This window comes from Rhea pennata, chromosome 9 (assembly GCF_028389875.1).
Source record: "Rhea pennata isolate bPtePen1 chromosome 9, bPtePen1.pri, whole genome shotgun sequence".
Taxonomy (NCBI): Eukaryota; Metazoa; Chordata; class Aves; order Rheiformes; family Rheidae; genus Rhea; species Rhea pennata.
The window spans coordinates 23,303,013-23,320,597 of record NC_084671.1 but is presented as its reverse complement, the minus strand read 5'-3'; the positions used below and the strand labels follow the sequence as shown (position 1 = coordinate 23,320,597).

Genomic DNA, 17,585 nt, shown 5'->3' with positions numbered 1-17,585 from the left:
AATCCTCTTGGGTGCTCGCCCTGTGCTCTACACCCACATCACTCCTACAGAAAGTGCCAGAGATGCTGCAGAAATTCTATTTCGTAGCCACTTACTACTTGCGAATCGTGAGACAGCCTGCAGAACACTTTTTAATGAATCCTTTTATTATGCCTTTATTACACAGATATGGCTTTCATCCTAACCATAAAAGTTCGGTGTTGTTGGCTTTGGGGGCTTTTTGTTTTTTTTTTTTTTTTTTGTTTTTGTTTTTTTGTTTTTTTTTTTTTTTTTTTTTTTGGTTTTTTGGTTTTTTTTTTTGGTTTTTTTTTTTAAAAAAAGTATTGCAGTCTTATGAAATAATTCAAGAATCAGATAACTGTGTGGTAATCAAAACTTTCATAACAATACAACAAAGTTTTCTAGAACTTGAGCTCTTTCAATCTCCCCTCTGTACATTTCTTTACATTCACAGAAACATTGGTAAGCGTATGACAAAAAAAAGACATGCAAAGGAGGAAAGGGAGAAAAACATTCAACAAGCCAGAACTCCTGCATGGCATCTAACCTAAACCAAAAACAATCACAAGCCAGGCAAGCAGGCCACACACACCCCCAAAAAATTCCTTCAGAAATAACATAAGAAGCTGTATAGCAGTTACTGGGCTCAGTTTCTGGCCCTATGGACTTCTCCACTATAACAATTTCTAGACCTATCAGGCAGGCTCCCCTACAAATTCTTCCAGAACCTGTAAAGAAACTGTTTATAAGAGAGACTGCTCCAGGTTTGCAGTAGTTTAAGGAACTGCGAGCGAGCTGAATCACATAATACAGCAGATTTTTTTACCTATCTTCCTCTTTGCAAATCCATTTCCCACTCTCACCACCACTGAGGGAGGCATCAGGCTCAGGGCTGAGAACATCAGCAGATGTTTTGGACAGCTATACACAGAGAAGCATACAGCTAGGGCGTTTTATAGCTTTTGGCTCACATCTTAGCAACCTCAAAGCTGTCTCACTCATTTCATGCCCTCAATAGCACTGAAGACTGGACAAGCGCAGGTCAAGCTGAATTAGCTGCTGTAGCATCCAATCAGCTGTGACAGAACTCACCACTTTACTGAGTCTGAGACAAGAAGATTAATCATCAAGCAAAAACACAAAATACTTCCAAATTAACAAGATACAAATGCTGAGAAAAATAAAGCAGTATGTTTTTCTTTACTTCCTCAGTTCTAAGTTTCAGCAGTAACAGGCACAAAGGTCTTCCAGAATTTTCACTCTAAGTAACTCAGCTATTAGGTCTAAAGTCCAGGAATTAAAACAGTAAGGAAAAAGAACTTCCTGCAGTGCACATCTGGTTAAGTCACAGTCATTTCAGACTTCCAGACACCACACATTTTAGTGCAAGCATTGAAAATACCAATTAAAGCTTGGACTTTGAAAAAGTGAATTCCTACATATTGTATAGTATTATGTGCAAGGTGACCAAAACAGTAGAGCTGCACCTGATCACCCTCCTAATGCCCATGCTCATTTCCACAGGACTAGCCAGGTTTGACCTTTTGAAAGTGGCACCTTAATTTCTGCACTACTATCAAAAGACAATTCTAGCAATAACGAGCAGTGTACTGTTGTACACACAGGAGTGCTATTCCTGGTGTTCTACCCTCATAGGTGTTACGGAGTGTTCAACTGAAAAATAAATAAATCAAGCCTAAGCCTTTTCTGAAGTGTCTCACTTAAAAATCCAGAACACAGTTGCTCTTTGCAATACATTTATCTCCTACAAAATCTCTTTAACCAAAGCAAACCGAACAGGCATATAGCCACAAGCTCTCTTCACATAAAAATACCCACAGAAAGTAAAAAACAAGTAGAGATAGAAACTGCAGGTTACCAAACTCTAAGTCAAATGAGCTGCGTAAAGAAGAGCTAAGTCAAAAGTACAAGTCAGTTTACAGCCCTGATCTTTCATCTCAAGGCGGACAAAACAAAGACCACAAGCCATTTTGATGAATAGCCTGCAGAACATTGCCCCACATATTTTAAGTTAAATGGATAATAGCTAGAAATGTGATTGAAGCTAATTTGGTTACATTTCTTCATTAAAAAGAATTTCATAGCATAATTACCTTACTCTAGTGCATTCTTCAGAGCAAGAGCTCTGTACTCACCCCACTATGAATCACCACTGAAGAAGCCACACTCACTCTACCTAGAGAGCTAATCCCACTAAGCTGCAGCTCACATCTCGGAAACCCCCTTTAGTGTCTGACCGGATCTGTTTAAGAGAAGTCTGTGCTCACTCACAGGTACCCTACTAAAGTGCTTTATCTGGGTCATACTCTCTGAATTCCTTTCAGTTTAAAATTGTAAAGCAGTTAAAAAAACTGTAAAGCAATACTAAAAAGATCTTGCAAATTTACAACTATTTATTTTGAAAATACTGATTTCTAATAAGGTGTTAGTTAGTGAAAATTATATTTAATTTCCTGAGGTGGGGAGTGCCTCTATCACAGTGATATATCCTGATGGCAACAAGGGTTAAATACCACAGTAATCCTCCTACCCTTTGCTATTCAGAAATCGATAGGAGTGGATGGGCAGATGGCAATCTTCCAAATGAAGTTGAAGAAGCAAAAGACTTGTGGTTCTTACTGTCACTGCATAGCAAAGGACCTCAAAAAGAAAAGGCCAGAAACTTCCAGTTGACAAGGCATCACCTGCACAATTTAGAATTTCTAAACAAAAACAAACAAATGAAAAGGACTTTTTCAGAATGATACAGCTGGTTTTCTTCTGCTGCTCCACCTTGAAAAGTGCCCCAGGCAGAGGAGAAGAGGAACAAATCACTGGTAATAAAGCTATACGACTGGTAGACTGCAAGATTTTCCCCTCGTGCTCCGTGAGCCAGACGGAACCATTCTGAGAGGCAGACAGCAGTGCGCTGAAATCAAGGCTAGCAAAGTCGCTGTGAGAAGTGCGGGAGAGCCTGCAGATGTGCTCAGTGAGAGAGGGCTGCCTGTGCCCACACCTTAAATAACCACCCCAGATTACCACAGCGTCCTAGGTGAGATTCTGGGACACAGAATGTGCCAGACCTAAAGGTAATTTACTATTCAAAAAACCACAATGTTTTAGGCTACACATGACCATTTTATAAAAACAGCAGTGCTTTTATGACTCTCATGAGTCACAAACACTTAGATTTGCTTTTTATTGACTCATAAGTACCGAGTCAACCTAGTAACATTTTCCAGCTCATTTTCAGTTCTAACCCAGTCTAGGGCACAAGTGATCACATGATGGTTCAGCAGCAACAAAGCTGCTCACAAAAAAAAAGTTACACTGAAGACACTCATCAGTGCAAAGACTAAGTTTCCTCATCTCCTGTCAGAGGCCACACATCACTTGCATCCCCAGTCCAGTGCTGCAGCTTCACTCCAGTTCCCTACATCTAAGGCATGGAAGTGACAAATCAGACTGCACGCTCACTGCAGTCCCAGCGAGAATAAGGATCTTCCAGGAAACCCTCACCGCACGGGTGCGGGCGGGCAGAGGCGCACAGGGCGCGAAGCTCGAGGCTCAAAGCTCGGGTAACTGAGCCCTTCAGTTTAGGCAGGCACAAAGAAATCACCATCCTGCACAAGCCCTTGCAACATCTACAGAGATGTCTGCAATAGTCAATGAACTGCTAATCTATCTGCTCTGCTATCATTATAGACTCCTCAGCAGTCACAAAGTTCAAAATTCATCTTTCTGACTATGAAAGTAGATTGAATATGATAAAGAGTTGATTCCACGTGAATTTTCACTACATCTAAGTCAATATTTGAGAACACGTAGAACATGTTCAGACACAGAAATCTCGGTGGGTGCCAGCAACTGGTCAAATCCTGTATCTGTGTGCTCTAAGTGAAGCATTAGACCTCATGGTCCTATATCAAACCACAGTTATGCCCCATTTTTTGTTTTGAAGCCTATTTTTTTTTAAAAGTAAGTTAATTATTTGGCAGGAAAGAATACAAGATCAATTAGAATTGTTAAGGAACAAAGTTACCTCCCCATCTCCCTTTTTGACAAATGGACCCTATACTAATTTATTAAACTCCAGGCCACTTTCAGACAGCCTAGATTTCATGAAGTCCTGCTCTATGATTTCCTTCTGAATGTCTTAAACACCCTGAAAGACTTTTAGCATGTATAACTGTCATCAACCAGGCATTTCCTTAGAGTTTTAGATACCTGAGTATGGCCCTTAAATGTTAATACATTTTTCTGATTACTGTGTTATAGAGGCAAAAACCCTGGGGGGGGGGGGGGGGAAGGAAGCGTCTATTGATCTCGTCCTAAGTATACGACAAATATTTGCATTTTAAGCACAAAAACAAAATAGTGAGCACTCATCAAGACTCTGCAAACACCTTACCACAATTAAGTAGTCACTTAAAAACATTAATGACTACTTTTGCTTTTTGTTTCTTATGATCTCTTTTACATAGTCTATATCCTCCAGTGCTTTCACATGCTGATGTTTCACTTTGCTGATTATGTTGTTAAAAAAAAAAAAAAGTGAAACTGTGAATTTACTTCTGTGTAGTTCCCAAATTATGCTTTGTGTGCATATTTAATTTTTACATAATTGATCACACACATTAATAGAATCAATAGCAAGGCTAAATTATTTATCTCTTCAGTAATACATTGTTACGAGCTTTTTGTGAAGCTGCTTTCAATTTTGCTCCAGATATCAGTTTTAAAGGTTTTTTCCTTACCAAAAAAAAAACCCTCCAAAATGTGAATTACAGCAGATTTTGAACGAATACAATAACGTCTAATTGTCTAATTAACTTCTGCTTCAAAGAGGCTTGTTGCTGCAATCCAACCTACTGCTTAATCACAAATATTACAATCACATGTATATAGTGAATACTATCTGCAACTGAAAGCAATTACTAATCATATTTGTTGTGATCAAGAAAGAAAAATTCAGGCATTTAACAAACAGTTCACCTTTAACAAACACTACATCCAGCATGCAATAGCAAATCTATTGAGCTCTTCTGGATAATGTAACACTGCACATTTTAATGTGCTCTTGCTGCTCCTCCTGTCATGTTGAGACTTTTATTGCCTCCCTCTCTGGTGCCGAATAACCGGGTCGCAAAGGAGTTACGTATGTTACATGCCAGGAGATACAAACTCACGGGGTGTGCATGTGTGTGCAGACCTTCAAGAATCTCAACTGTACTACGAACCACAAAGTGTCATCACCAAGAGGAACTTGGAACAGGGATCAGCAGGGTTTGAAGAAAGAGCCACGCTCTTCTCATGTTAGCCATTCAACAGAGAACCTCTCACGCGTTCAAAGGGGCAGAGAAAACCAGGCAAAATCGAACAGAAAACTAATAGTAAGCCTGAACACAATTTGGGGCTTCTTCCACTTTCTCTGAAACATGGAAACAACGGCAGCTTTGCGATCTCACTATTCCTTCTATTCTTCAAGTACAAATTTATGACTGGCAGTACAGTTGAGAAGGTAATCAGTGCACAATTAATGACACAATATGTATCTGGGAATGATTTTGAGACCCAATTCCCTAACAAAAAATGAAGACAATCACATTCCCAGGTCTTAACATGTTCCTTTTTATCAATGGCTTTGTTTTACAGGAAGATGCTTTTATCCCTTTTGTTAAATATTTTTTCCTCTATATAATAAAAGCTGCAATGCTGTATAGATTGATAGACTGTCTCTTTCTGTAAAAGATCTATAACCCTCTCAATTAACTAGTAAATCCATTATTTAACAAAAAAGTGTGGCTATTCGTTGACGGGAACAGATAAGGCCTTACTGGTAATGCTAGAGGTAAATATATATATATATGTATGTATATATGTGTATATATATATATTTTAGTCCTCTCCCCCACATTAATAAACTTAACAGAGCAGGTTTCTTTCTGAAAGTTAAGCATCAAACAGAATAGCTCAACAAGTAGGTATGTAAGAGCTCTGGTCATACAAAGGCTTTTTTAGATAATTTCACCTCCCCTCCCCCAAAAAAAAGAAATCTTGAATTGCCAAACACTTCACCATGACAACTTATAATACTACATAATCAACAAGCCACAAAACTTAAACTACTCTCAGCCTAGAAGCAGGTGGAGTTCTTGGTTTCAAAAAAAAAAAAAAAAAAAAAAAAACACCCAGCTCTTGTCAAATCAACAGTTCAAACTAGATTTGGATCAGAAAGTCAGATTTCAAAATACTGCTGAGAGTTTTTCCACTGCTTTTAGACATATCACTGAGAATTTTAGGACATTTGATAAAAGAAACACTTTCTTCCTTTTTATTTTAGCAGTTGTAATGATCAGCATAGCAATTTAGACTGTGAGGCACTTTTCAGCTTCCTTTATTAATGAAAAAGTTGCAATAAACTAAAGAACAATATTTTCCTACAGTATTACTTCCAACAGAAGTGAAAACATTTTGTGGTGTCCCACAAACATTCCAGAAGAGCAATTTACTTCTATATTCCAAGCATGAAACAACTGTAGTAGAGCTACACCTTGCTCAAAATACCATCTTTGAGGAACTGCCATGTTTATTCCTCTGTTAACCTCTACTGTCTGCAGAAAGAGTAGCAGCAGCAACCACGGCCCTGTGTGATGGAAACACCAGTACAGCACAGAACACATGGGAATACTCCTTCTTTATATAAAAAGCAATCTTTTGGCAGAGCCCTAGCATAGGTGAACGGCTTCTCACCATCTGTGTTTCAGCTGTCGCATTGATTAGAGCTGCTCTAGCCAGAGCAAAGACAATGCTACAACACGGTCAACTTGTGATGCAACTCTTTATACTGAGATGAACCGTGAACAAGACAGGAAGAATAAAATACAACCTTCCTAGCTTCATGTAACATGTCTAGAAAGACCTCAAGACTAACTAGAGGAATCTGAGAAAAGCTGGACTGAAAACCACCTTCACGCACTGAACCTTTTTGGCAGGCTAACTTTAAAAGGACTGAGGAGAGGAGGCAGCAGATGTAATCCAGAGGTAGAAGGAGGCTGAAGATGTTTGTTGGAGTGCAAGAAGGGTATTTGCATTGGTTTCCAGCAATAGGCACCTGAAAGCTCTGTGGCTCTCATCAGTGAGGAGGCGCTCCTTCTTCCACAGCAGACCTCTGGAGAGCCCTTCTTCTGACAACCACCACTCCACTACTGGTTCCCCATCCTCCATTTTTGCATTCTCCTTGTGTCAGAACCACTTTCCCTGCTACAATGTGTTGCTCTTCTTCCAAGTAACAGCAAAAATATTGGGTTTTTTGCATTGAATAATAGCACAGGAGCAGCAGCATGCACAGCTAGCTAAAGCAGTTCTTTGAATGTACAGTAAATTCATTAACCAAAAAAAAAAAAAAAAGAAAGAAAAGAAAAATTGACTTTTGCAAAAGAAAACAAAGGATTCTCAGTTTTCATACAAAAGTTCTTTGGTCATAATTAAAATTTCACACCACCAAATCCGACATAAAAAGTTCATTTACCGCAAGGTGCAAACCTTGAGGAAAGACTCAAACAGTATTTCCCTGAATCCCTTTCAAGTTCTCTCCCATCATAAGTCATTAGGAAAACACCAAAGTCCCTTGATACCCTGTTCTACTTCTCACAAGAAAGAACATTGCAGAACACCAGAAAAATTAGACAACACTCAGACCATTTCCCTTGCCACAGAATTCCAAAAGAAATCTTTCTTCAGGAAAACTAGATCTGTTAAACACTGAAATACAGAAGCGTAGGCTCAAAGTCTCAGGTATGCTGCCACTTCTGAAAACTCCTCCTTATACAAAGAGTCTAAACAACTCTAATTCCAATCTTTCAAGAAAACTGTCATTATGGAAGTAGAAATTCTCTATTACTCCACAAATACAGTTTTTTTAAAAAAATAGAATGCTATTTTCCTGACCAACATGCCGTGACCAACTAGCAAAGAATTACTACCTTTTGGCATCAACAGGGAGCAAAATTTTAACAATATTTGGTTTATAGTAGGCCTGGCTCTGGGACTTTTACCTTATTGCATTTTGTGAAGCTACAGACTAATAACCTTGCTGTTGGAGCTTTATCAGTTGGCCATGCATAGGCTGCATTTTTCACTCCCATCAGCCACTAACCCCAGAAGATCAGTCTTAAGCAGTGATGTACCAGTATTTTAAGATTAGCAAACGGTGATGGGAGAATAAGAAGAGCCATCAAACGCTGAAGGAGTCTTCAAATCTTGCACTTGCTTGCAATGACGGTCAATGCGTTATCAAAGTACAAATAAAACTGAAGATACAGTAACTCAGTTTGTGAAACTCACATTAACAAGAACACAAATTAGGACACTAAGGAAAGAATTCCTCTGCCTTCTCATAAAATTTACCTAGAAATTAACTGGAGCAGGCACATTAACCCAGAGAAAATAGCTATAAATAGAAGGGGGTTAATCACTCAGATTGCTATTCTCATGGAAATAATACACTAAAGATTCTAATACTTTAACACGATGCTTTAAAAATACTTTAGCTGCTGTACTACAATCTGCTACATTTAATGGATATTTTCTGCTTTTCTCTCCTTTCCCCAGGGAAGCAGGTATTCATTCACGGAAAGCATTTTCACAGCACCTATGCATAGTTAAGATGTATATCAGCAAAGATGTTTTATCTTATGTTTTAAATGGAGCCACTTTAAAAGAAATCATTCACAGTTTCTCCATCCTGATTTAAAACATAACTATTTGCTATTCATTTCAACTACCACAGTTGCTACAAAGAAGCTTTTTCAGCTAAGTGTTTGCATGTGTCTTAAAGTAGCATCTCAAGTATTTAAGGTCTTTTATAGTAGATACTCTGCATGTTCGCAGATACAAACATATATAAATTTTATTAAGCAGAGACACTAAAGAAAAGAAAGTCCTCTGATTCCCAAAACATAGATAAGAATACTCAACGATAACTGAATTTCTCTGAACTCGTACAGCAGCTGAGTGACATAGTTGGAAACAGAACCTAATTATTCTTATTCCCTAGCCAGTGCTTTACCCACAGTATTTTTCACCCAAGAAAGTTAACATTGAAGCTTTTAAGTTAAACAAAATGGAGTAAAGGAAAAATCCAGAGACAGAAGTTCTTTATTTAAAAACTGGGGGGAAAAAAACGATTCTCATCATACGTGAATAGCAAACTGAATATAAGGTGGTTGTAATCCAGTGTACTTGCAACAACAAAAGTGATGAAAGCACTCAATATGTGTATTCAAATTCAAAAGACTTAAAGCTGCCGCAAATCTTAATGAAACTATTGAAGAATCCAGAGGAAAAATGATGAGAACAAACCTTGATTATTGCCTTTATAATTCTTCTATTTTTTTTTAGTTATGTCTTCACATTCCCATAAATCTGTACCCTGTACTTACTGAAAACTCACATTCCTACTAAATAATCTTCCCTTTCATGATGCATCTTTTAGCTATTTTAATCACTTTAGCTCTTAGTACTCTTAGTAGATTTAATTTATAGCCCTGACAGGAATTAGAAAGTTAATGGATAATTATGACAGATACCAATACAAAGATTACTGTACAAAAATAAATTAATTTTTATGTATTGTTATTATTTGAGCTCCAAGAACCCAGTATTTATAAAATGTTATCTAACACTTAAATCAACAATTCAAAAAAAAAAAACAAAAAAACCCTCTTATTTAGGTAATGAATAAAGTCAGATCTTTCTCTTGAGCTTAGTAGTATTATGAATATACTTATTTGTCGCCTGAGGTGCAGAAAATCATTTTGAGTAAAAAAAAAAACAAAACAAAAAAAAAACTGTAGTACATGAGTGCCACTAATATGAGATTATAATTAATTGGAAAAAAATAGGAAAAGCAGTACTTTGAAAGTGCTAGGGAAGTAAAACCGGCCAAGGATGAAGACTTACGACATGCTGTACAACTTAATACACACCTTAGTAATGCTGTTTCTTCACCTTTAAAATAATCTACAAAATTTTACAAGTGTTAAAAGGCTTTGTTTGAAACTGTATAATCACAAAAATTATTAGAAGAAAACTTAGTTTTGTGGATGGATGCAGATGATCTGCATATTAGGAAAAGGTTTGAGGTTTTTTTATTGAATAAAAAAATTAAAGGACTTATCACAGGCATAAAGTCTCTCTTGCATGGTTATTTCAAAGCAGCTTGCTGAAGACTGATAATGAGTCCCCACTCCACCTTCCTTATTAATACCAGAAAGGAAAGCCTCTTCTGCAAGAGCAATGTGCCAAAGATTAATGTATCATTTGCAGCTGACCATCTGCCAGACTAATGACGCTTTTCTTCATTCAAGTCAAGAGTGTTCAGAAACTACCACTCACTTTCCAGTCAGCATTTATCACACAGCAGGAACAGTTTAGATTCCTAAACATTCTCCTTGCATAAAAACAGAGCAGCTCTTCCCCCCCGTGAACTCCTCCACACTTAAATCATTACTAAGAGTGAACAATTCATAATACTTCATCAGGTGCAGCAAAGTAGTTTTCACCTCCTGATGTTACGGCTCAATCCTGATGTGATAGTGCACATAAAACTCACAGGAAACTTCTACTCAAATTTGATATAGGAAAACTGAAAGAATAAAGCTACATTTAAAATTTTATTTCCTGCTATGTTTGAACTCACTTTTTGTTAGATATTTCAATAAATTAATTACTGGACTTGCATTCTACTACTTCTCATTGACGCTTGGCCATTTCACCTGCCTACAGGCTGCGTACGCACATAAGTGCTACCTCCAGTTGCTCTACTGCTTTCTGTTTGTCAGGTACTAACTCTTCGTCACCTACGGCATCCTTGGTTATGACTCAGCCACTTCTCCTTAAATAACTTATTTCAGTGATATCTTGAATTGCTGCTTACAGCAAGGCAGGTAGATATCTGGACAGTAAAACTCAATAACACTGTCAATAAGCTTACTTTCCTAACACATGTGCCAAGTTCCACTGTGTGACTTCTACCTTCCCTGAAATTTTAATCCAGTCCACTTTATCTATACAGTTATTTTCCTTTCCTTCTCTGGAGCTTTCCCAAAGTCCAACTAAGCTTATCTCTGAAGCATACTGTGTGAGCAAAATGCTTCAGCCAGGCTTCCTTTTAAGGTAGACATGAACAAATATCATTCCTAACATCATCTTTCTACCTAGACACCAGGATCCACGAATTGTTCCTCTGTAGTAGGCACATAGGAGGATACCAAGAGTAGTGCCAGCCATGGAAACCTAAAGGGCATCCTGCCTGGCCCAAGCTGCCCAGCTTATTTTGCACCCAAGAATAACAGCCCTACTCTTAGTATCCTGGGTCAGCATCCTCTAAATGCAATAGTCTGTCTGACAGCAACAGGCCACAAACACGCCAAGTAACCATGAAGTGGAGGAGGAGGAAGGGACAATGCTTTCAATGGATACGGAGGTGCACCTAAGGAAGGCACTCAGCACATGTGGCTAGAAATGTAAATACTCCTCAAATACTCTAAGCTCACATAGTTTTCAGTGGAACACAATGGAGGGCCCCCAAAGGCCTTACTTCTCCTACCAAGACCCACGGAGGTCCAGAAGCTGGAGGAAAAAGAAAAAAAAGGAAAAAAAACCCACAGCAGTAGAGACCTAAGAACATCCCCAGCCATCTTCAAGCATTGAAAACTACTAGATCCAAGAGCAAGCCTCCCAGCATCATGATTTCTACCACTAACCCGTAAGACCTTCCAGACTGCTGAACCCTTACTACAGCAGTCCAATTACTCATTTCCTAGCCCCATTCATGACTACTGGTTTCCTTCCATCCCACAGCAGTCACTAAATAGTCCTTCCTTTTGCAGATTGCTTTTTTAAAAAAATACACTTTGTAAAGCATGAATTATCTAAAGTACAGATCCTTGTGACAGGACCCCATGACAACAGGCACTGTAGCAAGCGGACAGTCACAAAGTGAATGCTCACTTTTGGTTAATAGGCAGGTCCTTTTCTTCTCTTGAGGAAAGAGAGGAAGAATTAGCCAAGAGTAGTAAGTTAAACAATAAACTAAAGAAAAAAATACGGAATATTGAAAGGTAGATGCTGTGAAAAAGAGAAAGAGGGGGAGCGAGGGAGGGAGGGAGAGCACGAGCGTGCGTGTCTGTCCGTCCCTCGGAAGCTGCAATACAAAGCGGTGATACCGACATCCCTGTGTCACACACATGACACAATGTCTTGTGACAACAAACATCTACTCAGTATGTTGAAATCTGAGAGCATCCTCCTTGGGGGTTACAGATGCAATAACTTTGTTTTAAAATCGAATGTGCCATTAATATCGGATTCTATAGCCCTGAACATCTAAATTGTTAAATGAAGACAATGTAGTACATTTTGAACAAGCATTTTTCTTGGGAAATAAGATGGCACAACAATGTCAAAATACACCTCTCTCAAGCACTACTTTTATTTAAGAAGCGATTTTAAATGGGCATTGTTCAATAAATAGCTATCACAAGAGTACAGCACCCTAGAAATGTTACCAACTATTTTCTAGAGGTGTTTACAGTATTCTATAAAGCTATCTACCTAATCTGATTTTTGAACTGCTTCTAGTATTCCACGTGTACAAGCACAACTCAAAGAAGAGGGCCTATCTTCGGTATCGAATCTGTCACAAAAGCACTTGACAGCAGGACTGCAGCCTTCTTACAGTCTCAGGTCCATCCTGCAGAACAGCAACCACCACATGTGCCAGACAGAGGCTCTTATAAGCATCTGACAATTTTTTTGCATATTTTTATATTTCATTCCTTTTTTTAAAGATACCTTCTGTATATTCAAAGAGACACAGAAAAGGACTCTGAAAAAAATGAAAATTAAAAAAATGCTTCATACAAATGTTGAATAAAACTCAGTATCATAAAATCAAAGACACGCTAATAGTCTTATTTAAGTGACAACATTGATAAGTGGAAACACTCATTGACTTCAATATTAATCTACCTCTACTATCCAAAAACTTATGTGTTTGGCAGCACATGCTGCCATTTGATGCAAACTCCAGACTTTTATCAGTATGTTTACTCATTTTTGAACCTATTCATAGTCTTTTAAATCCAGGGTCTGAGGGCAAGAAGAGGGTAGGAATGACCCAAAGTTAGAGGAAAGTCTCCTAATGGACTCCACACCACTTATTTTCATCAGTTCCAGATCAAATGAACAGAACCCCCTCTTGTCTGCACTGGATACAAGAAAGGAGAGAAAAGCCTGAGGGAAGCATTGTAAAAAAGTTTGGAATCTTGATTCATGCTATTCCCCACAGTTTTTCATTGCAAAAAGGTGACAACATAAATGCACTTATTACTCAGCTCTCACAAAGACATTAAAAGAAAGAAGAGGCTCTTCCAAGTAAACTCATGTAAGAAGGAAGATGCTATCACATACACAAAAAAATAAATCTGTAAGATAATTTTTTCCCCATTACAGGACCTATCTTTCCCATTCAATCATCATAGTTTCTGCAGAAGAGTATATTTACACAGCTATTTTACACACAATAGTCACGGTTCTCCGTGAACTATCAGAAGTAGTTTATTTTCAGAGAAGGCTCTAGCCCATCAGGACAACTCACTCCACCCCTTTCTCAAGGAACCATACCTTACTTGTTTAAAAGTTTCCATAAAAAAAAAATACAGGAAGAAAATCTGGGGATAATTTATCAAATCAGCAACAAGAGTTAAACTATTCAGCATTGTAGCAACGCATGGTATAAGTTACACGAGCGTTAAACTTGACACTAACATCTACAACTGAGTTTAAGTTTTTTTGGTGCAAAACACAATAAATTTGGCCTGTCAGAAAAACTTTCAGAAATAATGTGAATTGAAGCAGAAAAGCACCCTCTACAATTTAGTTACATAGTCTACATTTAATGTGACCTCACTCAAAAGTATGCAAACCTGACAATTTCGAAACATAAGAAGAAAGCTGTGAATAGCAAAGTTTACATTTAGTTAATTTTGTATTAAGAGAATTACGATAGTACTCATTGCTTTTATGTTCTTTTTAAAATGCACAGAAAGAAAACGTTTCTACACATACAAACTCGGCCCAAATGACACAAAATTAATCTTGAGTTCAATTAACTCACAATTTTAAGTCAGGAGTATTTAAGATAAGAAACTGGATGAATGAAGTTGCCACAGCTGCACTTTACCCCCATGCCCCTTTTAATGCAACCTAAAACCCTTTGGGGCATTTCGCCCCCCCCTTTACAGCCAACAGGCAAAGCTGAGAAGCAAAAGTAGCAAAGTACCTAAGGCCAACCTGAAACTTTCGTTTGCATACAACCAGTTTTAAGAAAGGCCATGTTATGCAGCATCCTGGTAATTAAAATTTGGCTACCTAAAACTGACGCCATCCCCCTCCCCCTAAATTAATGGGGGACAGTATAATTGCTACAGTCTTAATGCTTACTAAAAGAAACTTTTTTTGACATATTAACTTCACTACTTCCTTAATCTTCTGAAATTATTATGTAAATTCAACTATTTGCTTAGCTACATATCCAAAAGAATTTGCATATTAGGGCCTCAATCTGTAACTGTAGTATGTATAAATAGAACCACATTCCTGAACATATTTCCACTGATGCTTGAGATATAAAGATTTACCCGTGTAAATTTGATAGATTGGTCAATCTGTTTTACAATGTTGTGCATAAAACAATTGACACTTCAAGCCTTATGAAAATACATGCAACTTTAACCTTATCAGTTCTGCAGAATCTCAGAATTTTCGGTAGTCATCAGAATTCTATTTGTTACTTGCTGTTTAATCTGGATTAGAAGTACATACCTTACTAATTCAAAGCAAAACTGCATGATTACAAGTTATTGTCAGTATATCTTAAATAAACAAACAAATTTAAAAATTAGTAAGCTTCTAACGCAAAATGATTTTTGCTACCAGATCCGATTCAGTTAAGTTATTAAAACAGAACACATTAACTGTAAGACTTCTCACATGGTGAGTGAATCTGTGAGGACAAACAGTACTGCCACAAAACAAACTGTTTAATGATAGACTTAAAAAAAAAAAAAAAAAAAAAAAAAGCTGGCAATGATTTCTGGTGCTCACATTCTGAGGCAGGAGAACTGCAATTTGAGATGCACCATGTAAACCGAGTGTCGATAACAAACAAATAGATGTTTATTAAAAAAAACTCAAAAAATTTTCTGTAACTGTACAAATAACACTTATTTCAGATTTTTTCTCTCCATACCTCAGATTTCTCTCTCCCAGAATGCTTTTGCAGGAACTTCCAGTTGCAAGAAAGAGTCAGTTTAGTAACTTGCATTCAGCAGCTACCAAGTTCAGAGTCAGAAAGTCCATTTTAAACCTTAGCAGCCCCATGGACTTCGCATAAAATATAATGCCAGATTCTACAGGTCAACAACCCATGTGGACAGCTACTTTTTTCTCCACAGAAGTTAACCAGAGGCAACTTCTAGAGAACCTACAGCAAAGCTTCCATCTCTAGATCCGTGAAAAAGCATGTTATCTACTTTAAATCTATGCCTCCAGTCAAGGAAACGCTTTCACTAAATTAACGTTCTTTTTTAATCAGTTATGATACCAGCTTTTTAGCTAAACACACACACACACTAGCACGCCTTTCCACCTATCTTCCAAAAATAAAAGCAGATACTTTTCCTACACTCTCCTAGCATGTATAGCGTTCTGACACTTCCTATTTCTACGAGGTTTTGTTCTAAATTTTGTATCTGCCTACTAAGAGCATAGTGCAAGCACATGAGTACTTTTAAAGAAAGTTTGCAACACTTCACATGCCTATTGACAACTTGCAAGATAAGGGAAAGGAGTGGTGGGATCAGGAAGAAGAGGGAGGATTCATTCCCTCTTTACTACATCATAAGGCAAAAAAAAAAAAAATAATAACAACTTTTTTAAGGAAAGCTTTCCTACATTAGGATTTGAAATTCTGCCAAAACACTGCAGACAATTGGAGAACTAGAAAATTTATGACATCAGATATTCCAAGGAAGTGAAATCTAGCTTGACGGAAGTGATTCTTAAATAAAATAAAATAAAATAAATAGATGTTAACAAAAATATTTTAAGAATGTATGTAGAAAAAGTCTTCTTTAAAAAAAAAATAATAATAATAATTACAGGCTAAAATCCTGCCCACAAAAACATTTTCTCAAGTCAAACAACATACCCATCATATCTCTGTTATTCTTTTTATAAAAGCCAAAAAAGCAGTTAATGGAGAATTTTTGATCAAGCCTACTTTTATTGCTCTCACTTTCTGAAAGGCCCTACTTGTTAGCATGAAAACTCGAAAAGCATCACCAGCCTGAAGGGAAGATTTGAGAGCAAAATTCGGAGGTTCCCTGAATTCCTCAGTGGGTCCTACTAGACTTCAGAGGTCTTCGCGCAGAGTGCAGATATGCACTATTTCTGCCTGTACATTTTTAACACGCTTATTGCTTTTAAAAAGTTGTTTTTCACCTCCCGACTAACCTCCGGAGACCTCCAGCTGCAGGAGCCCACGGCTCGCGCTGCGAACCGCAGGCAGATCGCAGCCCTCCCCGCAACGCCCGCACCCGCCCGTGCGGCCCGCAGCGCGGAGCGGCGCCCCGAGGGCACACTCACCCCGCGCCCCCGCGCCCCGCCCGAGGAGCGCGGCCCCCCGCGGCACCTGCTGGCCGGCCCGCCGCAGGCGCGGGCGTCTCAGCGCTCCGCCGTCCCGGCGCCGGGCCCGTTTCCGCCGCCGCCCGGAGCCAAGGCGGCCCCCCGCGCCGAGCCGCCGCCCCGCGGCCCCCGCTCCGCGCGCGGCCCGGCCGGACGAGGGCGCTCGGGGGCGCGGCCGAGGCGGCGAGCGGCCCGGGCGCCCGCCGGGAGCCGCAGAACCGCCGCGCGGCGGCGGCGGCAGGGAAGCAGCGCCCGGGCAGCCGCGGGGGCAGAGCGCGCCCCGCGCCGCCCCGCCGGGCCCGCCGCCGCCGCCCCTCGCCGCCCGCCGCCGCCCGGAGCCGGGCACGCGAGGCGCCGCGCGCCGCCGCCCGCCCGGCGGCACCCACCTGCCCGGGCAGCGGCCGCCGCCGTCTCCTGCGCCGCCTGCCAGCCAGCGCGGCGGCCGGCGCCGGCGGGCAGCCCGCTCCGCTCCGCTCCGCTCCGCTGCGCCCCGCCCCGCTCCCCCGGCCCGGCCCAGCCCGCCACCGGTAACGGCCGCGCCACCGGTAACGGCCGCGCCGCCTGCGCCGCGGGCGGGGGGCGGCGTTACCTAGGCAATAGCTTCGCCCTCGGGCCCCGCCCCGCCCCCCTCGGCGCGGCCGGCCAATCCGCGCGCGGCTTTCAATATCAAGCGGCTGGCGGCGGCCAATGGCGCGGCGCGGCCCGCCCCCCGGCCGGCGCTGTGGGGGACCCGCCCGGTGCCGGCCCGGCCCCGCGTCCCCGGCCCGGCGCGGCGCGGCCCGGCCCGGCCCTCGCCGTCCGCCCCCGGGCTCGGGCGCTCTCGGGCGACTTTC

The 17,585-nt window shown here is 40.3% G+C and overlaps 1 protein-coding gene across 3 annotated transcripts in view; it reads right to left on the bottom strand.

Annotated features, from left to right (window-relative positions):
- The window catches only part of PIK3CB (phosphatidylinositol-4,5-bisphosphate 3-kinase catalytic subunit beta), an 85,034-nt gene extending 67,819 nt beyond the window's left edge, over positions 1 to 17,215 (bottom strand). For all 3 annotated transcript variants that reach the window (XM_062582875.1, XM_062582876.1, XM_062582877.1), the window contains exon 1: positions 17,139 to 17,215. The gene's annotated coding sequence lies outside the window, so the exon portion shown is untranslated. The remainder of the gene's footprint in view (positions 1 to 17,138) is intronic.
- Between the last annotated feature and the right edge of the window lie 370 nt (positions 17,216 to 17,585).